General features: G+C 37.6%; 1 long non-coding RNA gene and 2 other non-coding genes across 3 annotated transcripts; all 3 read left to right on the forward strand.

Moving 5' to 3' along the window:
- Nucleotides 1-16,144: 16,144 nt before the first annotated feature.
- Trnad-guc lies at nt 16,145-16,216 on the forward strand. Its single transcript has one exon. It is a non-coding gene; the product is annotated as a tRNA-Asp (tRNA).
- A 2,212-nt stretch (nt 16,217-18,428) lies between these two features.
- On the forward strand, nt 18,429-18,501 carry Trnar-ucg. Its single transcript has one exon. It is a non-coding gene; the product is annotated as a tRNA-Arg (tRNA).
- Nucleotides 18,502-24,783: 6,282 nt separating this feature from the next.
- On the forward strand, nt 24,784-25,663 carry LOC110677106. Its single transcript, XR_002500948.1, has 2 exons — nt 24,784-25,402; nt 25,472-25,663. It is a non-coding gene; the product is annotated as an uncharacterized LOC110677106 (long non-coding RNA).

The raw sequence follows: 25,663 nt of genomic DNA on the forward strand, positions 1-25,663 counted from the left end.
AAGTCCTCCTCGACCATCGTCCACGTCTCATGCCCGTAGAGGACTACCGGCCTTATGAGCGTTTTGTACATAATACATTTCGTGCGGGTTTGAATCTTTTTTGAACGCAGCTTCTTATGGAGGCTATAGTAGGCCCGACTTCCACTGATGATGCGCCTCCGTATTTCACGGCTACCGTTATTGTCAGCCGTCAGCAAGGATTCAAGGTAGACGAACTCGTCGACCACCTCGAACGTATCCCCGTCTATAGTAACACTGCTACCTAGGCGAGCCCTGTCGCGCTCGGACCCACCACCCAGCCAACAAATATGTTCACATAACTGAGACTGCAAGCGAATAAAGTGAACGCTTATTCGGTAAAAACAGATTGTATAAAATGCACACATTCCCTCTATTCGCACAAATCTGGAGGCCATATACGTACATTTCAGAGAATTTATCATGGTCAATACAACTCCAGACAATTTGATTTGGCGTTCACTATAATTTCATGTATGATTGTGTATTGCAGTTTATATGACTTAATTTTTACAAACAAATAAAGTAAAAACAAATAAAATAGCACGATACAAGCCTCGAACCACTGACCTTTAGATTACTAGCCTGATACACTACCACTATACCACGCACAGGTCTTTAGGCTAATATAAATGAAACACTGTAGAGCATCGTATGTGAATGTTACCACTCTTAATTGTCATTTGGCAAAGACCAAACCAGTGCAACACTGAAGGTTTCATGTTAACGTTTGCAGTTGGAACGAAGTGCAGCAATTTATTATAGACATCGTACGAAAATACTGATTCAAAGTGATTTCATCGTTTTTCTGTTGAACGGTGATGTTCTTTTAACCGGTAAGTCAATACCTATGTCGATGAATTCCACCTTTTCTGTTTATGTTGGGTTCTTGCCTTGTATAACTTTATCTCTACATCAGATGGACTTATATGTAATCTCACATTGATGATTATAATAGAATCACACCAAGTAAAAAAGAAATCGTAATGGAATGGCAGTAAGAAATTACATATTTGGTCAGATTAAATTGGAATTCTATAAGATGCAAATTCAAGTCAGATGAAATTGATGACTTCATTAACAATTTCAATCAATTAAATTTTGCATCATATCCAATTCCAACGAAAATTGTACATTTATACAATTTGAAATGAACATCCTTATATGATCTCTGGTTTGCTGGGCAGCTAGCATGTACTTTGTCTTGGTCGCATTCACCACCAGTCCAACTTTTGCTGCCTTGCGTTTCAGGCGGGTATACAGGTCTGCCACCTTTTTAAATGTTCGGCCGACAATGTCCATATCATCCGCGGAGCAAACAAATTGACTGGATCTTGTACCCCGGCTGTTAAACTCGGCTCTCCGCATAACACCTTCTAGCGCAATATTGAATAACAGGCACGATAGTCCATCACCTTGTCGTAGTCCTCGGCGTGATCCAAACGAACTGGAATGTTCGCCTGAAACCTTCACACAATTTTGCACACCTTCCATCGTCGCTCTTATCAGTCTCGTGAGCTTCCCGGGGAAGCTGTTCTCGTCTATGATTTTCCATAGCTCTACGCGGTCGATACTATTATATGCCGCCTTGAAATCGATGAAAAGTGATGCGTTGGGACCTGGTATTCATGAATTTTTTGGAGGATTTTTCGTACAGTAATGATCTGGTCCGTTATTGATCGGCCGTCAACGAAGCCAGCTTGATAACTTCCTACGAACTCGCTTACTATAGGTGACAGACTACGGAAGATGATCTGGGATAATACTTTGTAGGCCGCATTTAGAATGGTGATCGCTCGAAAGTTCTCACAATCTAACTTGTCGCCTTTCTTGTAGATGGGGCTTATAACCCCTTCCTTCCACTCCTCCGGTAGCTGTTCTGTTTCCCAGATTGTGCCTATCAGCCAGTACAGACAAATGGCCAGCCTCTCCGAGCCCATCTTTGTGAGTACAGCTCCGATACCATCCTTACCAGCAGCTTTATTGTTCTTGAGCGGGTGAATGGCATCCTTAACCTCCCTCAAAGTGGGGGCTGGTTGGTTTCCATCCTCCGCAGTACCGACGAAGGCATTTCCTACGTTGTCCTGACCTTCATTGCCTGTGCTCTCAACGCCATTCAGTTGTTCGTCGAAGTGCTGCTTCCACCTTTCGATTACCTCACGCTCGTCCGTCAAAATTCTCCCATCCTTATCCCTGCATATCTCGGCTCGCGGTATGAAGCCATTGCGGGATGCACGGCTTCTGATAGAATTTGCGTGTTTCTTGAGACCTGCACAACTGTTTTATCTCCTCGCACTCCGTCTCCTCCAGGTGGCGTTTTTTCTCCCGAAAGAAGCGGGTCCGCTGTTGCCGTTTCCGTCTATAACGCTCCACATTCTGCCAGGTCCCTTGCTGCAGCATGACCGCCCGCACTGCTTTCTTCTCCGTCAGAATCTGCCTACATTTTTCGTCGAACCAATCGTTCCGTCGACTCCGTCCCACGTACCCGACGTTGCTCTCAGCTGTATCGTTGATGACTGCTTTTACTGTTCTCCTGCAGTCCTCAAGAGGGGCTTCATCCAGCTCACCCTCTTCCGGTAATGCAGCCTCGAGCTGCTGCGCGTATGCCGCTGCGGCATCAGGTTGCTTGAGCCACTCTAGGTCGTACCGGGGCGGCCGTCGATACCGTATGTTGTTAACGACGGAGAGTTTTGGGAGCAGTTTAACCATCACCAGATAGTAGTCAGACTCGATGTTAGCGCCACGATAGGTCCTGACGTCGATAATGTCGGAGAAGTGCCGTCCATCAATCAGAACGTGGTCGATTTGTGATTCTGTCTGCTGTGGTGATCTCCAGGTGTATCGGTATGGAAGGCTGTGCTGGAAGTAGGTGCTACGAATGGCCATATTCTTGGAGGCGGCGAAATCAATTAGTCGTAAGCCGTTCTCGTTCGTTAGCCGGTGGGCGCTGAACTTTTCAATAGTCGGTTTGAACTCCTCCTCCAGGCCAACCTGAGCGTTTAGATCTACTATGATGATTTTGACATCATGGCCTTGGCAGGAGTCGTACTCTCGTTCGAGCTGCGCGTGAAAAGCGTCTATATCATCATCAGTGCTTCCGGAGTGAGGGCTGTGCACGTTTATTATGCTGAAGTTGAAGAACCGGCCTTTGAGCTTCAACTTGCACAATCTCTCATTGATCGGCCACCACCCGAACACGCGCCTCTGCATATCACCCATAACTATAAAAGCTGTCCCCAGCTCGTGTGTATTGCCGCAGCTCTGGTAGATGGTACGGTAACCTCTAAACGTTCGCACCATTGATCCCTTCCAACACAATTCCTGCAACGCTACGATGCCGAATCCGCGGTCCTTCAGCACGTCGGCGAGTATGCGTGTGCTCCCGATGAAGTTGAGAGATTTACAGTTCCACGTACCGAGCTTCCAATCGTTAGTCCCTTTTACGTCGCTGTGGTCTTCGCCGATTGTCCCGGTTCGCATTCTCTCGTTGATTATTCGTTGCTTGATTTTTTCACGGCTGGCTTGCAGGGCCTGACAACAACCCCCTACCTCCGGAGGACCATTCCTCCTAAATGTTCGGAGCACCATAGGGCACCGTTTAGCTTAGAGTCCTTTTCTGGCACTCGAACGATGATCAACCGCCCCTGACATGGGGTACAGACGCTGTTGAGAAGAGCCGCTCCTAACATGGAGTACAGATACTCAAGGTTTGCAGAAGCAAAAGCAAACTCCCCCTCTCCTGTCAGCAAACGACCAAAGTTCCCACCATGGTTGGTAACCCGATCTTCCCTAAGGTTACTCGTACCCCGGCCAGTACCACGAGGAGGTAGAGATAGGAGTTGCTGGGCAAGAGGCTAAGGACCACAGAAAGGGGACTATTTTATTCATGCAGATACGCGAGGTACCTACACTGCCGTTATACGCATAATTGTCCCATGTTACTTTTCGTAAATATTGACTTTTTGTCATTAAACAGTTTATTTTTACGTATAGTTTTAGAAAACACTTACCAAAAATTAACTTTGTTCGCAAACTCAATGAAAAGCAAGTCAAGTCAATTTGTCCCATTGTTCAATTTCTACACATAACTGTCCCACTACTGTATTTCTACGCATAACTGTCACACTATACAGTTCGCAGAGTTGATCTTGAACAAAATATTCAGTACGCAGTTTTTAATTAGCTGTTGTCTGGGAAAATCGTTTTGAATATCTTCTTACGTTGGCTTTACATCCAATATGGAACACAACCTGTTTTATGTGTCAACGATTAAAACTTACCGTAATTTTGGATTCATCACGGAGACTACTGAGGTAATCCCAATTGATGAATCAGTAACCACTTTAATTTAGAGTCCATCGCTTGCGACAAATCAACTTCATGATTAGCAAACCAAGTCTAAATAAAAATAGTTCTACCGGTTTTGGATGACTTGGCCACATGCTGGGTTGTTCCGAATACCGATTCACTGGTGGAAGTGGCCATTATATTGGCGAATCTGAAACCTAGCTTGCGACATACCAATTTTCATGAATTCAAGTCTAAAGACTTGACCACATGTCGGATTGTTCCGAGTTCTCGATTCCCAGATGGAAATGGTCACTAAATTGTCGGCTCCGAAACCCAGCTGGTAACATCAAACTTCATAAATTTCCAAATCAAAGCTAAAGAAAGGTAATTCAAACGTTTTTGGATAACTTGATAACATGCCAGGTTGATTTGGATATCCTGTTCCCCAGAGGAAATGGTAATTATATTGGCGGCTCTGAGATCTATCTTGCGACATATCAAAATTAATGGATTTGCAAATCAAGTCAAAAGAAGAAAAGTTCAAGAGATTTTGGATGACCTCGACCTGGCTTATTACGGATAACTGGTTCTTCGGTGCAAGTGGCAAATATGTTTGCGGTTCAAAAACTTAATTTGCGAGGTATCAAATATCATGATTTTGCAAAACAAGTCCAAAGAAATGTCAAATCGTGTGAAGATTTGTGTAATGAATTTTGAGTCTAATATTTACTCCGCAAAATAACCTTGAATTCGCAGATGAGATTTTGTCAAGCCTGCAGCTGGAAGAGTCAGTATAGGAATTTTTACGTCTTACGGACTCTCTAGCTAACTCATCCACTCTTTCTTTCACTAACTCATACATTTTATCATTATCACACATACAGAAAACTTTTGCTCCCAAACTATAAAATGTTTTTTTTTCACTTCCCCACACGTGGCTCCGTTTGGCACATGTCACTTGAGCCTTCATTAGGTGCCTTAACATAGTCTTGAGGATATACGTCCTCTACATTCGGTACAATCTATACGTAAGAACGGTCATCTACAGCAGTATACTTAGCACATAATATGTCACTATAATCAGTGGGACTGTTATGCGTAGAAATTCACCAAAAACCCCGTATTTCTAGGCATAACAGTCCCACTTTGAATTTCATAGCAAAATTTCCTCTTTTCCCATAACACACACTCTTGACTCTAATGAACACGCTATTCTTTATACTATTGTAAAGATTTTAATTTAATTTACAACACACCCGGTCAATACGAGGCCTAAATGTGTTAAAATCTTTAAACGCGTTTTTCTCGATTGCATATTTTGGAACATGGGACAATTATGCGTATAACGGCAGTACAGCCAGCAAAACTCAAGAAGTAAAGCATAAGCATAAGCATAAGCATAGATGACCGTACAATTCGTAGTTGCTACTCCGTGATTGACCAGAACAATCGAAGTTGCACAGGGAATTAATGAATGGGGCTTGGGATTAGCTTACCATTCTTCAATGTGCACAAATCGAGAGCTCAAATTTAAAAGTCAATAACGGCGCCGGCCACGTCCTTACGATCATCGGGGAAGGGAAGGAATGTTAGTGTGACTACCGTTGTTACTAGAGACCGAGATGACCTCTGCATCTCCACGGTTGTCATGGAGAGGATATTGGGTTAGTGGGATAAGGTAAAGATCTGGGAGTCACCAATGTTTGGTGATGCGATCCATGATATAATCACGCCTAACCGGATTCGCGAAATAATTCGATAATCGCATTAAACGCCGAACAAGTGTTCGTCACTCGCCCACGCAAGAGCAAGCGACGCGATCAATAGATCAAACACTACTAGCGATCCGCGGCGCTTTTTCATTTCTCTGAGCGAACGACGCGCGACAAGTTTGATCCTGCCCCCATCGCCCGCCCCCGCAGGAGCAAGCGTCAAGGTCGAAGGATCAAACACTACTAACGAACCGATCACTTTTTCACCGCTTCACTACCGACGCTCGACATGTTTGATCCTGCCCTCATCACCCGCCCCCGCAGGAGCAAGTATCAAGGTCGAAGGATCAAACACTACTCACTACTCTACAGCCAGCAAAACTCAAGAAGTGGCCAAAAACTGAGAAGGAGAATGATATTTTTGTTTTGCTCTTCCTGAGGCTTTACGCTTTTCCGACACTTTGATAAGATGTTCAGAAACATGTGTAGCATTTAGAAAACCCGTTATTTCGCCAAACTCTGTCTTGAGATAACACTACAGGCAGATATATGTCCAATGAGCATTTATTGGCTTATCGTGCAAACAACTATAATGCTGAAAAAATGCTTTCATAAATGCTTACTGATTACTTGAGATGTTTAGTCAAATTGATAACGTGCCCGTACTCTTCACTCTTAGCAGCAAAAAAGCAAAAAAAAAACAGCATATCAGTTGCTTTGTACCCAATATTGCTCATACAGTGCTGATTAGAAGCCATCCGATTTTAAACAGCATTTTGGCATTCTACTAGTAGACTGCTACACCGTCTAAATGCTTTTATAGGATATGAAGCATATCCGATGCTTTATGGAGTCTGTAATGCGGCTTATTCAAGTGTTTATTGGTCACCTGGGGAAGTCACCATCCATTCATAATTGCGACTTCGACATCTACCCGAATAGTATCGATTTTGGAGAGCTTCCACAGTCGGAGAACTCTTTGTCGGAGTGTGATAGATCTGAAGCCAGGGGTTTTTCCACTACGGAGTAAATAATCGTTTTTTTATCGATAGCTTCTTGAAGTATTGTCGATTAACTGCACCTTCAAGAAACGAATCGTTTAGAGTTCAAAAACTTAAACGTATTTATAAGGCGTATTTTTTAATTTTGTATCGAACGTTGACATCTGGACATTTGCGCTACTAGTGACAAAAATCTGTACATACCTGGTGATATATGTATTAATTTGTTTCACCATACCTGGTGATATATGTATTAATTTGTTTCACCAGTTTTTTGAGCAATGCTTCTAGGTTTTAAAGATTTTGTTCGAAACTTTAAAGTATCTAAATTTTTTCAATTCAATTTAAGATGTGTTACTGAATTTTTTTTATCTTTGTTGGCTTTTCACACACAAGTGAAGAATACCCTAACGTTCAGGTTATGAGTATTTGAAAATCGGATTTTCGTTAGTTTCAGACCAACTCTGCTGCTAATCGCTTTGCTCCCATAGAACCTAGACAACGTGATTCCATTGCCGAACGGTTCGAATATATATCATCTCATGACAGTGCCTCCTAACTTCCTACAAAACCACCGCACCCACCCCAACCAACAACCATTTCAGGATTTTTATGTGTGCTATTTGTGATATATTGCCACGTTTGGAGGTTTCAGCGATCCTTGAGTGGATGGATAGACACATTCAATTGTGCAGGGCTTTTGCTCATAACGTAACGTCACAGACAAGCAGACGTAACGATGAAACACAATTATGTGAAACAAGGCCTGCAGAAGACGCTAGTGTAAAACTCAAACGTGAAGGAAAACGATGTTATGACTTATGTTAAGATGATCGTTCAATGCGTGATGGACGGAAATCTCGTCAGTGTTATACGTCTGTTTATCTGTGGAAACGCGCGTTCCGGTGGACAGGGAGCACCCATCTCGAAAATGTCGAAATAAATGCCCGAATCGAATCGGTGATTGGGCGCCCTTCGTTTGAGTGATTTATGCCGGAAAATACGGTTCACTGGATTTATTATACAAATTTTCAATTTAAGATGTGCGATACGTTTCGGCGCGGGGAAAGCTTTTGCGATGCTTTCTGCTGCTGCCATTTTGCGTGATAGATCGTCCTATCTCGATCCATTTTATTCCTTCCACAAAGACGCAGCGCTGGGAAAGGTACATATCCATAACAAGGTATCAATCCAGATGGGCGCGTTTCCGCTATTAGATTGGTTATCGATGTTGTACTTTGCCCCTCGCTTAAGGTAAAGCGGGACAAAAGTTTCCTTTTTTCAGATTGCAAGCTGAATTCAAAACAATTGTTATGGTACTCCAATGCTGTTCTAGTAAGAGATATTAATTCCAGATATTATAGAAATAAATTGAGAAATGGAAAAGTTATGGCTATTTGTGGGTTTAAAAAAACTTGCAAATTACCTTAAATGTACATATTATCTTTAAATTTAGATAAATATGCCTGATCCCATTAAAAATCGTCACCAAAAACGCACGTTTTGATTAAATTTCGTGGGTATTTTACATTTAATTCTGTTTTGAGCAAATTTTTTAATAAAATTTAGTTTGATTGGGTTTATATTTTTCTGCAAACATATTTGTATGGCTGGTATAAAGTATGCCTATACATGGATATTTTTTGTTTCTATCTACGAACTTTTGCCTCACCACTATCAATTTCAAATTTATAACTAAAAATAAATAAATATTTTGACTCAAGTTTGTACAGCAAAATTGAAGCCAATATGTTAAAAGTTCACTCTGTAGTATTTATTTCTTTCAATGTTTTAGTTTTTCAAGAAATATTGATTATTGCACTAAAGTCGAACATTTGCTCCACCTTACTCTCTACTGTTAGGAAATGGAGAGTGACGAGGGCTATCAGTGCCTCCTCCACCCATAAATTGGATGGATTGGATATCCTGATTGGAGAGAGATAGTTCACACACCTGCCGGTGGACGGAACGAAAGGACTTAGGCATCTAGGCGCAAGGAAACATGATATGTGCTGACAATCGACAGAGGATAACAAATTGAATTATCGTAATCTCGAATTGATGACAGGATGATTTAGAGCGAGTTATGGCAAATGGATGCTCAAAAATCGTAGAATGATCGGAAGAAAAATTTCCGAAATGTTTTACATTGGAAAAAGCTAGGATGGATAAGGTGAGATGGCTTGTCATCCCAATTCAATAATGTACCAAAACTTTGAAGGCACAAAGCCACAATTTCCGCAGAAGCATCATAGTGGCCCAATATAGACATTAAAAATGATTAATCAAAATTTCACAATTATTTCAATCTGTGGATCCAATGACATTTCAATTTACATAATGAAAACTCTTCCCGTAGTAAAATTTGCTGAGGGGTGATTCAAAAAAATATCCATACTAACCCCAGACAACCAAAATGTACGCATAACGAAATCACCTGGAGGCTTTCTACGTGCAAAATTTCACTTATAAGATGTCGCGAAAAAGCCTTCTACGTACAAAAGTGGAGGCGATATGCGTGCATATATTATGTGATGATTAATAACATACAATGCGAGTGTATAAACATTCTCCCGAACTAACCTGTTATGTTATGCGACTTAACTTATGATAACAAATGTTGATTTGACAGCTGCTACGGATTGATACGACTTACTTTGTACGAGTATACGAGACGAAACAAAATGTACAAATGAACTCAGAAAAAAGTATTTTATGCGAGGAAACTCATCAATTTGACGAGTTTATCCACGGTGTTTTGCGGGTTTGATGTAATTAGAATGAATAAACGAGTTATAATGTGAACTTTCATGCGATTTCTGGTTGTCTGGGACTTCTTAAGTGTTTCATTAATAGTTCCAGTTCACAGTTTTAAAAATCATGAAAACTTGAGTTCTGGCTTGAATTTTAACGTAGAATCTGAATAAATCAAACACTAGATGCCCCTAAAGGCCAAATTTAACTTTATTCCAGCCAACATTCTTTTCACATGCTGAAAACACACTAAAATGTGCATAACTTTTTTGTTTCTTGCTGGATTTTGTTGAAATTTCCAGAGCTTCCAGAAAAACTCTTTTTTTTATGATCCAAAAAACTTGGGAATATGGTCCAAGTGGCTCCGGAGATATTCCGTATTGTCTTGGGGTTTCTTATAAACTATTATAAACGACCAGCCGAGTCTAGTACACGACACTGAAGACGGCTTTACAGTTGAGGTCGAAATACGCGTATCTGTCAACTATAGTGGAATTAAATGATATAGTACTAAATTCGGTTTTTCATCTACTTAACTATATTCTGCAGTGCCAGGGAGATAATTTTGTTCTTTAGAGCGTCACCATGACTGTTCATAATGATCGTTCTAAAATTATCGCCTAAATTTATGCTCTAACCATACTTCTATGAGCATTAGGATGCTTCAAAATTAAAAAAAAAAAAGTTTGAATATCCAATCTCCCATATCTTCCTTAACATCCTTACCATAAAAATAGTATTCTGTAAAATTTTCAGCTTTCTGGGGGGTGATTTAAAGGTGGCCCAAAGCCAATGTAGGTTTATATTGAATTACTATGGAGAAATTTGGCAAAATGTTCCAAACACGTTAGTACTGGAATGTAAGTACAATCTTATCAGCCCATAGTGAAAACTTATTATTTAAACCATAATAAAGAAATTTGCTGAAGAGAGCAATTCAATCCAACGGATATGAAAAGAGATATTCATGAGTTTGTTTGCTATTATTCAGCCCAATATGGGAATATAGCCCTGCAAACATCTACAAAAATCCCAATCAAAATTAGCTCAAACGGGATTTATTTCACCAGAAACATCCTTCATTGAGGTTTGAAGAATGAATTTAGACTTTGGGATGATAAGTTTGTAATTACATTACAATAAAATTTTTTTTTTCAAATTTCTTCATAGTAAATTCCATATAAACCTACATTGTTTTTGGGCCACCCTTAAATCACCACCTATAGAGCTAAAAATTTCACATTACACTATTTTTATAACAAGGATGGTAAGAAAGATATGGGAGATTGGATTTGCAAAAAAAAAATATATTTGGAATCGCCCCAATATTGCTTTTATGCTGTTGTAAGGCTCTATTCTCAAATTAGTCAAATTGAATTGCGTCAAAAGAAGTCAAAGATGGGTTGATTTGCGGCTCCGTGTAGAATGTTCTGGTGTTGTAGTGCTCGTAGCGCTCAATGAAAGATTTCGGTGAAACTTTTCAAAGCGTTACCGACAGGCATACAACCAGGGATGCCAAGTCAATTTTTCAAAAATCTGGAAGATTTTGAAAATTTGTCTGGAAAAGTCTGGATCGCTTATCTCGTATATACAGAACCTTACAAATTATTTACAAAACCTTAAAAATTCGTTTCAAATTTTATCTGGATCTTCCAGATTTTTGTAAAATAGGGCCTCAAAAATCTGGAATATTCCAGACAAATCTGGAAGGTTGGCAACGCTGCATACAACTCTGGAATTCCATACAGGATTCCTTCGAGGATTTTCTCCAGGAATTTCTCAGGGGATTTCTAATAGCAATTCCTCTGGGGGATTCTTTTAGAAAGACAGAAAACTACCTGGAATTTCTCTGAGGATTTGCACCAGGAATATCTCCGAAGATTTCCTCAAGGAACTCTTCTGGTGATTTCCTACCGGGATTCCTCCGGGGATTTCAAGGATTCTTCTGGGGATATCCCCCAAATCCTCTGAGGATTTCGTCCAGAAAATCTTCCGGGGATACCCTACAGGAATTGCTACGGGGATTTTCGAAACGTTCCTACAGAAATTCCTCCAAGGATTTTCCCAAGAATTTCTTCAGAGTTTCTCTAGAAATTCCTCCGTGGTTCCTCTAGACTTCCGACGATTTTTTTTAAAAGCTTCCGATTTATTTTTAAGAGCAATTAAACAATCATTATCCCACAAAAACGTAGGAAGAATATGTTTTTTTAATATTACAAAGAATTTTCTTTTTCTGTGATTCAAGTAAACTATTCATAATAATTTTAATAAATTTAATATAATTTTCGATTGAGGAATTTGAATCTTGCAAATTAATTAGTGACACAGAAATTAAATCCGAAAACTTACTCCAATCAACGTTTTTGGTATAACTTGGAAAAGCATGGGGGAACAGCAATTCTGGTAAATGATCCATCATTTAGAATGCTTAAATTATATTCATCAAATGAATCCATTAATAATGAACCACGGCCATCAGTTCTATCACTACCCCAAGAATAATTATGAGCATTAAAGTCACCCGAAATGTAAAATGGATGAGGAACACTATCTAAAATAATTTTCAAATCAGATATTAAGAAGATTGCATTGGGAGGGATATGTAAACAAATAATATGAAAATTATAATCTTTATGTTTTACAGAAATAATAGCATATTCCAGATGTATATTCAATGATAAATTTACATATTTGAATTCAATGCCATTACGAATACCAATCAAAACTCCACCAAAAGGAATAATTCTATCTTTACGAATTATTAACCAGTTTCATTCAAACAGAAAATATCTATTTTGTGATGATTAAGCATAACTCTCAATCTATCTATTTTAAGAAGTAAACTTCTACAATTCCATTGTAAAATATTCAAATTACCAATAGAATTTGAAGCCATTACGATGAAAATAATGAAGCAATGATGGGTCCAAATGTATTCAATTTATCAAGAAGAGAGGCAATAAATGGTAAAATCATCTTAATTATCTTTTTCCAAAAATCATTGAATCCCATCATTTCTACTGATTTCTACAAAATTCCTAAACTTGGGGAATTGTCATTAACATTTTTGTTATTTTTCGACGAATTGGCATTGGTATTCATATTACAACTTGATGGATCAGATTCAACTCGTTGAAAACCTGTGTTATACGGGAAGAGGAAGAATTTAACGGCGGAAAACTTTCATTAAATGACATTGTATTAGAATCAAGTTGAACCTGTGCTTCAAGAGAAGATTTTTGAATTCTTTTTCTTTTAGAAGGGGGTTTATAAATAAAGTTATCTAAATTTGAAGTGTCATTAAACTCGTCATCTGTTAGAGATTCATAAATATTAGGGCAGGATCGAACATGTCGCGCGTCGGTAGTGAAGTAGTGAAAAAGTGATCGGTCCGTTAGTAGTGTTTGATCTATTGATCGTGTCGCTTGCTCCTTCGTGGGTGAGTGACGAACACTTGTTCGGCGTACAATGCGATTATTGAATTATTTCGCGAATCCGGTTAGGCGTGATTATATCATGGATCGCATCACCAAACATTGGTGACTCCCAGATCTCTACCTTTTCCCACTAACCCAATATCTTTTCCATGACAACTGTGGAGATGCAGAGGTGATTTCGGTCTCTAGTAACAACGGTTGTCGAACTAACAATCCTTCCCTTCCCCGATGACCGTAAGGACGTGGCCGGCGCCGTTATTGATTTATAAAATTTGAGCTCTCGATTTGTGCACATTGAGAATGGTAAGATAATCCCAAGCCCCGTTCAATCAATCTCTGTGCAACTTTGATTGTTCTAGTCAATCACGGAGTAGCAACTACGAATTGTCATCTATGCTTATGCTTATGATTTTTGCTTTTCAGTTTTTGATTGTATTTTGATTGATTACTAATGTAAATAGGGCAATCTTTCAAAAGGTTATGTTTTTGATTACAATACATACAAAACTCACAATGTCCGAATTTTTAGTGCAATCTGATGATAAATGTAGTTGACCACATTTTGTATATTTAGGTTTATTGGAGCAAAATAAATTCGTGTGTCCAAAGAGAAGGCATCTTTCGCAATGCATTAGGCTGATACAAATTTTATATTTCTTTTATGTCCGAGACCACTTGGAAGATACGAGGGGGGGGGGATAAAAATAAATAAAGAACAAAAAAATAAAAATGAAAAAAAAAGTGTTTTTTCGAATTTTTATTTTTAACTATAATTGTTAAACTTTTTTCAAACGTCCTCTAGATCATTATTTTACTTGTTTTTTTACTTTAAAAATGGATAAAAACCTAACTGATGTCAAAAAAATGATGAATCTTTTTTTTTCTCCCCTTCAAAATTTTCGGATTTTTGAAGGGGGGGTGACATAAAAGAAAATTAATATTTGTATCAGCCTTATTTTTGGAAAATAAAGCCTAATGCAAAAAATAACATTATTAACTTCTACAAAATCGGGAAGAACTAATCCAGCAAACGTAATTTTCATACAGTTAGAATGAATATATTCAGAGCCTTTATCGTTCAATTTTAATTTTGATAAACATTGGCAATCTAAAACATCAACAGGTGAAATGGCTTGATTTTTAAAAATTCCAATGCCGTGAGTTATTACTTCATCACATTGAAGAGATTCATCATATAAAACACCATCAATTTCACACAAATTACATGGTGCATATACACGATATAATTCTGAAAAAAGTTGCTATTCCAAAAGTGAATCACGAGAACCGAAAACAACATGTTATTTATCAAGTGAAATCTTTTTGATTACCTTGACGGAAGAATATTTTTCATATATTTTGGCCGAAATTAACAAAACATTTATAGGTATTTGTTTTTTTCGAAAATATATTACAAATGGACCAGCAAAAGGTTTTGTAGTCGAATATGATGGTCCCGAAGGAGGATCACCAAATTTCTCATCTGAAAAATAGAGAAAAATCTCATTAGCTTGAAAAAACAACATCTCGCCAGTTCAACGCCTACTGCAGCAATGACAACCGATGAATGCATTTTGCAACAATGCAATAAATTAACGAATTTAGCTTGTGAGCAATCAAATTTACCGTTTTAAGTCACTATGGTGATGATTAGTACAAAGTGTATATGAGAACCCAGTTATGGGTATACTCTGAAAGCTGTTAGTTTACATATTTTTTCCAGTGAAATAAAAGAAGTAAAAGTTATAAATTTTCGAGCTGTTATGTGCAATATTTATAAGTCAATGAAAAACCGAAATTAGTTCTATCCATTAAATTCCACTAGAGTTTGTATCTTTTGACAGACACGCGTATTTTGACCTCAACTGTAAGGCCGTCTTCAGTGTCATGTACTGACACGACTTAGTAAAGGTATTTTATGGGCGGCTTTCGTGACGAAACGGTTCGGTAAGGCATTATCTTTATTGAAATATTCTTCACGTTTGGTGCTTAAACACCAGTATTCTTCAATCACACGTATATCATACAGTTTGCAATCATGAACCGGAAAGGCAATGTGAGTTCATTAATGTTGTTTTATTTCATATTTTGAATTTCCACGACATATTAACTCCTTTTCTAAAGTTTAGTTTATATAAATTGATTTAATATCAATTAAAAGCAACATTTCTGAAAAAAATATATAAGCAGTCATTTAATTACGCATTAGCTAGCATCATTAATTGCGCTGGATGGCATTTGAGTTTATTTCGTGCAAATAATCATTAATCCATAATTGGAATAATTTAATTACGAAAACTAGGTACACTGTTTGCCATAATTGTTATGAAAAAAAATATTTTTAAACCCAAATTTTAGAAGCTTCAAGTCAATTTAGTACTAAAACGTTTCAATTCATCTGTTTCTCGAGGCTTTAACTAGTAATTAACACCAACAAATAATGCTTACGTTTTAGAAAAGTGATTAAAATCTGATTTTCACCCATACTATTGACTCATTGCATCCATAATTAGTACTCCTGCCCTATTAATCAAAACCGATATGTGTAGATTGGCGAGTTGTTGAACCGGGATCAGTGATCACTGATCAGCGAACGCGAACTCACTGAGAGCGTTGAATTCGATTATAAAGCATAAGAGCGAGAGAATACGCTACGAAGCCGTTGTTTGCTAGGGATTCCCCGTTTTGGCACTTGTGAGCAGTCAACCATCGATGTGCGGTAATTCCCTATACTGAAAGGCGTATGACTGGTTTTTATATGTTTGCTTTCATTCGAATGTTTTTTTGTGCGCTGTAGAAGTGGTTTGGTTAGAGTCGAAGCGATGATATCATATGGTTTATCCAACAATTTCACGTATCTTCGCAAAATTAGAAATCAATTTTTAAACTATTAAATTATTCTTGACAAAATGTCAACACCCCCTTCATCCATTCCTCGATAGTATAGTGGTCAGTATCCCCGCCTGTCACGCGGGAGACCGGGGTTCAATTCCCCGTCGGGGAGAGTGTAATTTTTATAAAGTTTGAAGCTCAGATGATCCATTTGATATGAAGTTTTTTTTAGTTTTCACGTTTTCAGTGTCGTGTACTGGACTTGACTCAAATACACGTATCTGTCGAAGGATACAAACTCTATTAAATGGTATAGTACTTAATTCGGCTTTCATTTACTTACTTTTCTTCGGAAAAGTTGTTCAGAAGGTCATTTCTAATGTATAAAAGGTTTTATTACATAAGCCATTACATTTACATAGTTCTTGTTAGCAGTCCTTCATTGATTTGTTTTGCAAACAAAACAGAGCAAACAAGAGGGCACATAAATTTCTCTCCAATAGCCCGTTTAACATCTCTTTGGAAAAGCTTCAGAAAATATATGATTGATTTACCAACAGCTTCATCAGCAATCCACCGAAGATTTCACAACAATCCTAACAGGACTGCGATGAGCTACCATAAATTGCTATAACATTCCGCAAATCCCGCCGTTTCCCTATACCAAAGGCCAACAATCGTGCACAACATCGCAAGAGCTAAATCCGCTCGTCCCGAAGCGCAAGCGATCGCCATAAATTTCCATTACAAAATGCTTAACAAACTGAATAAAATTTTATGTCTTTCTTATCAAAGCAAAAGCTGCAAATAACCATAAGATTTAATTTTTATTCGAGCAGCGAAAGTACCGATGCTCAACGCATCCATGGCCTGTATGAACTTTGTATATTCTGGTAACATCCATGAGCAGAATTCACAGCGGTCTCACCCTCTCAGTCGTTGTATCAGCCATTATTTTTCTTCTGCCCTACTTGAGGTTTATCCCCGGAACCATTCATTCAACGGGGCCGTTTAGCTCTCTTTAGCGTCGTTCATTGCAAACTTGGTCGCATCCTGGGCCGTGAAAAGCCGCAAAGTGGAACGCGTCAAAACCAATTTCCCAGCCACTCCGTAGTACAATCATTCCAACCCACCCCCCAGCACGGCGCCCTTAGGGGTGTTTGGTAAAACTGGATGACTAAAACTAATTTTCAAAACTCGCTCTGATATTGAAATTATGGGTAGTATTAAAACCGTAGTGATACAAAATCGACACAATAACATAAATAAATCTAACAATATAATACATAAATTTTTACATAAAGAATGCGAAAAATGTCTCGAAATACTTTTAGCCAGCTAAGTGGTCCCAATAGCCCTTTGTGCGGCGTTCGTTCGCTTCCAAAGCGACAATCACTCCTGCGAGAGCGAATTTTCGCAGAAGAAAAAATCCCGTCGAAATAAATTTTACATCGTGTTATAAACATGCTAATGACGAAGAATGTTGTTGAAGTAATCTTCATGATTCGGGTCGGTGGTGATCCGAGAAAATTCTCTTTGAGGGAGTCTTCATCGTGCGGGCTCGATACAAGGCCTATTATCGTTCCCATTATCACCCTCTCTAATGCGGGATTCGGGGCCGAGCCGGTCGACTAAAGAAGCCATTTGATTTGAGCTCGTCTGCCTGCCGAGCTTTACGTGCGATGGATTCGAAATGAGAGTGCCAAAGCAGACGAATTGGCAAGCATTTAAATTAGGGGAGCATTTATAGCAATAAAAAAAATCAAAACAGCACTAAAAGTATGTCTGCTACCGGTAAACCGATAAAAAATAGTAATATTAAAGTAGAAACTAGAAATGAGAAATCAATCGATATTCCTATGAAAAATTATAGTTGAACAACATAAATGAAAACAAAGCACTGAGAAAATAGAAAAAGCGATCACAGAAAAATTTAAAAATCCAAAGGAAAATAAATAGAGCACTTAATAACCAACAATATTCAAAAAGTCAAAAGAATTATGAAAAACAAGCTCTAAAACATCTATATGTCGCCAATAAAAATTGTAAAAACTTATTGCTGTTAAGATTTTAAGTGCTATTTTTCATTTTAATATGAAATATATGTTTATAATGCTGTTGTTAGAATTGAATCTGGTTAGTTATATCCACTTATTGCATGTTTAGAATTATTTTTTTGCCTTTCTTGGATAAACTCGTGACACGATTGTCCTCTTCCTTGGGCGCGATAGTATTTTTCCCATAGTCACACTGGAGGAACATAGAGAAATGTAGCTTCCATGTGCCAAGTGCGCCTGTCGCGTGGTTGTTTGTAGCAAGAACTATATCAAGCGTTATAAAATAATTGGCGTTCGGTGTGATGAGCGCTCACTGGAAGTACGCACGGCCGTGTGGCCTAATGGAGAAGGCGTCGGACTTCGGATCCGAAGATTGCAGGTTCGAGTCCTGTCACGGTCGGGGAAACAGCTTTTTGGAGGATCGTCGATTAGAACTTTCGAGTAGGTTGAGTGTTTCTTACAATAAGAAAATTGAGAGGTGCTAACGATAAGAAAGCTCTGTAGCTCACGGAGCAAACAGAATTCTCTAGTCAATCATATTTGCTGGTAGCGGACTTTGGGGCAAGTGTGCCATAGGGGCAAGTGTGCCACCTCTGCTTTTTATAAAAACTACAATATATATTTTCTATTTGAGCTTAGCAATATGTTCCCTTCTAGTTCACAATACTATAATCAAAATATGATGAAATTTGCTTTATTTTTCACATATTTACATCGACTTTTGCAAAGACAACCAAATTTGAGTGGATTTTTATAAGATTTCGTTGTTTCTAAATAGCATGCTAAAAGGTAAATTATTAACAGATTTTTTTTTATGTACTGTAGATCGTGAAACTATTCAAATGTGTAAGTTATTGTGGCATTTGAACGAAACAAGTATTTAGTTCTACATACGAAATCCAGTTTGGTTGAAATCTATACTTATTGGGGCAAGTGTGCCACCTATTTGGTAAACGAAAATTGTTGGAGTGAAATTTATAAAAATGTAATCATCATCATTAAAATATTTTTTTGTCTGTTTCTGTTCGGGATGAACCACTGCGACCAGTTTTCTTTGATCTTTTGTGGTATACCCGTGTCCTTTGTTTAGTGCATGTCGTTCTACTCCATTACTATTGAGAAATAATGAAGTAGTCGTTTTTATACAAATATCATTCTTTACCATTTTGCATAGAGCCTCTTTAGAAAAAGATACCGCTATTTATACCTTTTGGAGAAAACAGTTTGTCACCATTAAACTCTCAAAAGCGCGCCCCTTAATCAGGTTCTGCCACTAAGCTGGTTGAAAGATACTGATTTTGACCATGCATCGTTACTCTAGCGTATCAAATTATTGCTTCTACTTATAAGGTTCAAAGTCGTTTTTTGAAACTGTGAACAGGTTTCATCACATGAGACATTTAGATTCCTTGAAACAAAAAGCTTATTTTAGAAGTTAAGAGGTCTGCTACTCCACTGATTCGGAATCGTTTCCCTCCTAGATATCGAAAGATAAACTCTTGAACTTGGAAAGTAATTGTCTCATGCGTTGGAACCAACCTCAGATGCTGATTGAGCCATTTTTCCACTTCGACCTCCTCATCATCTAGGACAAATAGGTGGGTCTTAGTGGCTTGTTACTTTCTTATACTCTTCCGACCGTAACTTATAAGTATTCACAAGAACAGATACCTACTTAAATTATTTTTTTAAATTATCGATTAGCGTATGCTTTGTAAGTAATATTATTAGGAAATAAAGAAAATTTTATTACAAGTAGAATTACATGCGATGTTCATTCGGTGGCCGTCTTGCCCCATATGGGTGGCACACTTGCCCCATACTGTCGAAAAATAGGTTATTTTGGATGATAAATATTTGAGAAGCTCCGAAACTAATACTTTTTGAAGTTATTTTCTTTTTGAATGATACAGTGGTTATGAAAAGATGTGAAACTACCTCATGAGGCTAAATAAGTGGATTTTATAAGCTTTAGGCAAAGTTAGAGATCAATTTGCTTAAGGTGGCACACTTGCCCCAAATTCCGCTAGATCAATAATATTATACATCGAATTTCAGTCAACCATGCATTAAAATGGATTCAACAACACTGTTAGACATATTTAAGTTGCAATGTAGTGTAAACAGAAGAATATAGTAAAAACAAACAACATTCATATATTGTTGCAGCATCACGTTTCATTTTCAACTAAGGATGATTGAATGTTACATGATCATGTAAATTTAATGTGCATTCTATTGAAAAATAAGAGATTGATCATTGACATTTCAGTTTATTTTGATGCTCCAAATATGTGCATAAAAATAAACTGAAATTTACAACATATTTTTAGCTGTGAATATCTATGTTTCTACCAGTGAATCAAATTGTCATTAAAACAGATGAAAAACAAACAACAAAGCAAGCTCGTCCACAACCGTTTGTCCCAACTCCCAACTTTTGCGAATTGAGATACAATCTAAAGCAAAATTATCATGATCCAGTTGATATGACACGGTTGTGTGACATTTACCAGAACAAATTTGCCAGAATGAACCATTCCCCAGAATGTTGTTTGCCAGAATAACCATTTCACAGAAAATTACATACATTTACGATTTACTTTTGTTTTTATTAAGTTTAATTACATAATTTTGATGATTGAAATCATTTTATAAATCATAGTACGAACCGTAAGCTTCCTTTTTTTAAGTTACGAGCTGTTCTTTCGAGCTGGGTCATATTGTATAGGGTCGATGTACCAATAGCCGCATAGCTAAGAACAAATATTCGTATAAAATCGAAAAATAATGCTAGCGTCATTATTTTTACATCATCTTATAGCTTTTTATCTTGGTTTTGTGGGAAAATATAAAAACTACGAAAACTCAAATGTTTGTATTTATTATCGCGTGTGCCACTATAGGAATACATGTGCCTATAGTAGCACTATTTCTTATTTCTGTTCCTATAGTAGCACTTTTATGTTTTTCGTACAAAGTGTGGATCTTAAGCTTTCGTTTGATATAAAAAAAGTTATTAATTCATCAATCATTTTGTATAATAGAAAATAGTTTCTCTCAGTAGTGCTACTATAGGAACAATAGGTTTACTATAGGCGCAAAGGAGCTCAAATTTTAAGCAAAAATATTTTTTCGATCATTTTTTGAGCAAAATCAAGATGTAAATAAATGGTACTTAGATAAATAGGTCCTGACCTTCATGTCAAAAAATGTTTTGAAAAGATTTATAGCAAAACGGCCGTGAAAAGTCACTAGTGCGACTATAGGGGACAGTCCACTAAGGGAACACCGACCCTAGTAGTATTTGAAACATTTGTGTTTAGTATGAAATAAAAGATTTTCTCTTCTTTATTTCATATGTTTTGTGCTATTTACAAGTATACATAGGCATTGCTGTTAAATTTACATTTCGTAGGATATTTTCCCTTTAATATTTAATAGTCTGTTCTTTAACGTCTGTTCATATTCTTGGCATTCTTAATTGAGGAGCTGATTTTTAAATAGTACTGAATAGATTGTTACAGCATGTTACATGTGGGGAGTAATTAGAGTTCATTAGGTATTGACAGTATAGTGGTGTGATATGCAATTCAATATTTGGTTTCATTTTTTTCTGTTAGTGTGTTAATCCAATATATGTAGGTAACCATGTAGTAATAAGAGCTATATCTATATTGAGGGGCCCAGATAACCGTAGCGGTAAACGCGCAGCTATTCAGCATGACCATGCTGAGGGTCGTGGGTTCGAATCCCACTGGTCGAGGATCTTTTCGTAAAGGAAATTTTCTCGATTCCCAGGGCATAGAGTATCATCGTACCTGCCACACGATATACACATGCAAAAATGGTCAATCGGCAAAGAAAGCTCTCAGTTAATAACTGTGGAAGTGCTCATAAGAACACTAATCTGAGAAAAGCAGGCTTTGTCCCAGTTGGGACGTAACGCCAGAAAGAAGAAGAAGAAGATCTATATTGCTCACATATCGATGTACAATCTATGAATAGAAAAAAAAACAATAGAGCAGGTTATCCATATTTCAGTCATTGTTGTTCATAATGTCGGACGTATCGGATGATGAATTTGAGAGAGTGAACATGATACAAGCGAAAATTTTAGGTTCATACAGAACAATACATTAATGAAAGTATATTGTGAAAAAATGAAGCAATTTGGTGCAGCCGTCTTTGAGTAATGAGCATTTATGTGTCTGGTGCCACGCTGGCCAGATAAAGATCTTAAAACCTTAAAAAAATATCATATCGTAATTTTCAGGTATCTCCTAAAATACTAAATCGATTTGTATGTTTTTTCACAGTAGCTCCTTATCATCTAGCTTTGTATAGTCCAAATTTTATTTTTTGGATAAATTGACATAAAACAAAATGGCCGCCAAAGATATGTTACATTAAGAATGTCGGTCCCCCAAGGAACATTGGAATATTTTTTAAAACTAAATCACCAATGGCATTCGGCTGAATGGCGTTCGGCCAAACGGCATTCGGCCAAACGGCGTTCGGCCAAATGGCCGGACACCCTCATCTGCACCATGTCCAGGAAGACCTAGAATGAATGTCCTCAAAAGTGTAAGCCAGGACAAATGTGCCTGACGGCTTCTTTTTTTCATGAAACAAACTAAAACATTTTAAAGAAGCTCAGTGCTCTCCTATTTTAATGAAATCACTTTTCCTGGAAATCAAATCGTTCTGTCACTTCAAGTTACTCTATGCCCAGCTTTCCCAGGCACTTACTATATTAGGAGCGATAACATTGTATGGCCCTTCTGGCATTATCCCTCCGCCCTAGCAGAGAGGTGCGGTATAAAAATCACCTCATTTCCTCGATTAGTCGGAACAACTTAATTGGAATTAATTATGATGGCAATCAATTTTAATTAGTCCACTGAGGAGTGCTCATCGTTCGCATTCCTTTTTCAGCAGAATCCACCCCCACACCTAGTTCGTGCATCCTTGAGCACTCCGACACGGGTTAGTTGACTGCGAAAGACACAATGTTGATCTGCTGATGAAAACTATACATTTCCAGCTAGGCTTTAGAGTAAGGTGGGGCAAAAGCTTGGCCTTAGAGGAGTAATCAATGTTTCCTTTAAAATTACAACTATTGAAAACAAATGAATATCACAAAGTGGATCATTTTGATTTTTGACAATTTACAAATTTTCCCATTTTTCACCTTTTTCGGTAGTGACTTAAAGGTGGCCCAAAGACAATGTAGGCTTACATGGAAATTACTAGTATGTACTTAAATAGCATCCAAACCACAAGGACACTCATAACATTTTTTTCGAAACTTTTGCCCCACCTTACTCTAGCGCCCTACTGATGTCGGAAGCTGCTCGGCTCTGTGCTAATAAGACAAAGATTATCCCCCGGGGGTCTGACGTGGAGCAATCATTGAAAGTAGGATTAATTCGGGTGGCGATGGGGCTTTGCGAACATTGATTTTGATGGCTGGATCTAATTTAATGTAGTGACAGTGGGGAAATTCCTGGGATATTTAAATTGGATGGTTTGGAACATAAGTTTGTTAGCTGTGAAGCGTATTTCTATTCGGCCTAGAGATATTTGGTCCTCCGGATTCGAAATCGTTCCAAAAATATAAAGATATATCTTTTGGACTGGGAATCCGTGACTACCCAGCAAATAAATAGATGTCTAGTTTCCTGATAATCATTGGAAATTTTGGAAATGTTTACCGTTTTCAAGTTATTCCGGTGGGTCACTGATTCGATTCGGGTAAAAATGACCCCGTTCTTCCTTTTAATTCAACTTTTACCTAATTTATTAGTATAAATCTGCCTTCAACTTATTTCGTTATAATCATTCACAAAAGCTAACTCAGGCATGGCCGTGGATAATAATTTCAAGGATAATGGTCACCTAGTTGATAGGTACAGTGACTTAGTCGGAAACCTGGTTTTTTACAATATTGATTAAAAATTAGCTTAGGGAATATTGTCAAATACATATTCTCCTATTTCTAGGTTGTCAACATTCTTGAAATGATCTTATTCGATCAAGTCTGAGCTGCTTTTCCAAAATGATAATGTTCAATACCCAATAGAAGAAAAATAAAATTGGCCTATTCGGGGCCGTTTCCTCGGAGGTCCCATAAATATCTGAAAAAAATACTCAAAGCGAAAGCTTGTCCCATTGTCTAATTAAGTTATCAAACGTTCGCAGTCGAAACGGAAAAAAAATATGGTCAGATTATTTAATTACATTCATTTTTTCAATTACAGTTAGGCTTACCAGATGGTATCTTTTTGGAGGACATGCCTTCCTTTTCAATCATGAGTCCTCCCGTCCTCCTTTGGACTGAAAATATCCTCCTTTTTCAAATTAATCGAATATTAAATTTCATATCCTTCAGTTTTGTGATAACTTACTCATTAGAATCTAAGGGGTGCGGACTCAAACAATTTGGTCATTCAATTTGAACACAATATTTTCCCTCAGTGCTAATCGTCGTTTGTTTGCTTATCTCACAGGAAACCATTTTCAAGGTGCACACTTAAAATGCTTTACACAAAGCTTCCCCGCATAGAAAATCACAATTCGCCATACATTCAAAACAATTAATCACTTGTATCTGGTAAGGTTAGTGTACAACAAACAGTTGCTTTTATGTTGAACTGTATTTAGTCTAAGAATTAGAACTTTTAAAAATGGTTTGCGTAAACCATGTCAAACAGTAACAATATTAGATACTGTGCAGACATTGTCGAATTATACAGAAATTCAAACCCCCCAGAAATGGTAAAACTATGACTGGACCGATTGAGAAATTGTTGTTGAATTTATCGTTGCAATACACAAACACATATGTATTTTACCATATACAACAGTTATTTAACAGTTTCGCAAACAGTGGTACGCTGTTGTGTTTGTGAGCGAAAATTTTCACCGCCTAGCTGTGCACGCTTAAAAAATAGCACACTGATCGTAGTAACAATTCAAAAAACTGATCGAAATATTTCCGTATTTCAAAGTATTTCTACTAAAATAATATGAAACAACACAATTGTTATTTTGTTCTAAACATTTTCGTTCGATATGGGTGGAAATTTGATGAAAATAGAAATATATTTTACTACCGTTCAAACCATGAAGTTGCATAGAATTGTTTTAGAGTGCCTTTTGTTTTGTTTGTTGTGAATTGAAAAATGAAAATTGTGCGGAAACAAGAATCGTTATTCTAGCACTTAAAAGCTTCTTCCCGTTGTTTGGAGGGTAACATCCGAATCCCAAGTGGCCTGTTTTACATCCGGAATTCATTGGTGAGTAAAATATATTGTATTATTGAGTTGAAACTAAACTCTAACGGGGCAACATTTCGTTCCTTCCAGAGTGGGTTGTTGCAGTAATCCAAAAATGGAACCATCAAACCCGGATGTCCCCGCACTGAGACAGCAAGAAATTAGAACGGCAAAAGCGGTAATGGATAAACCGAAAAAGGAATTACGTGTACGGCAACATATCGAAAATATCGAAACTTTCCAGTATATTATGGTAATGTAAATAAATATGCATAAAAATTA

This window comes from Aedes aegypti, chromosome 2 (assembly GCF_002204515.2).
Source record: "Aedes aegypti strain LVP_AGWG chromosome 2, AaegL5.0 Primary Assembly, whole genome shotgun sequence".
In the NCBI taxonomy this organism is placed as follows: Eukaryota; Metazoa; Arthropoda; class Insecta; order Diptera; family Culicidae; genus Aedes; species Aedes aegypti.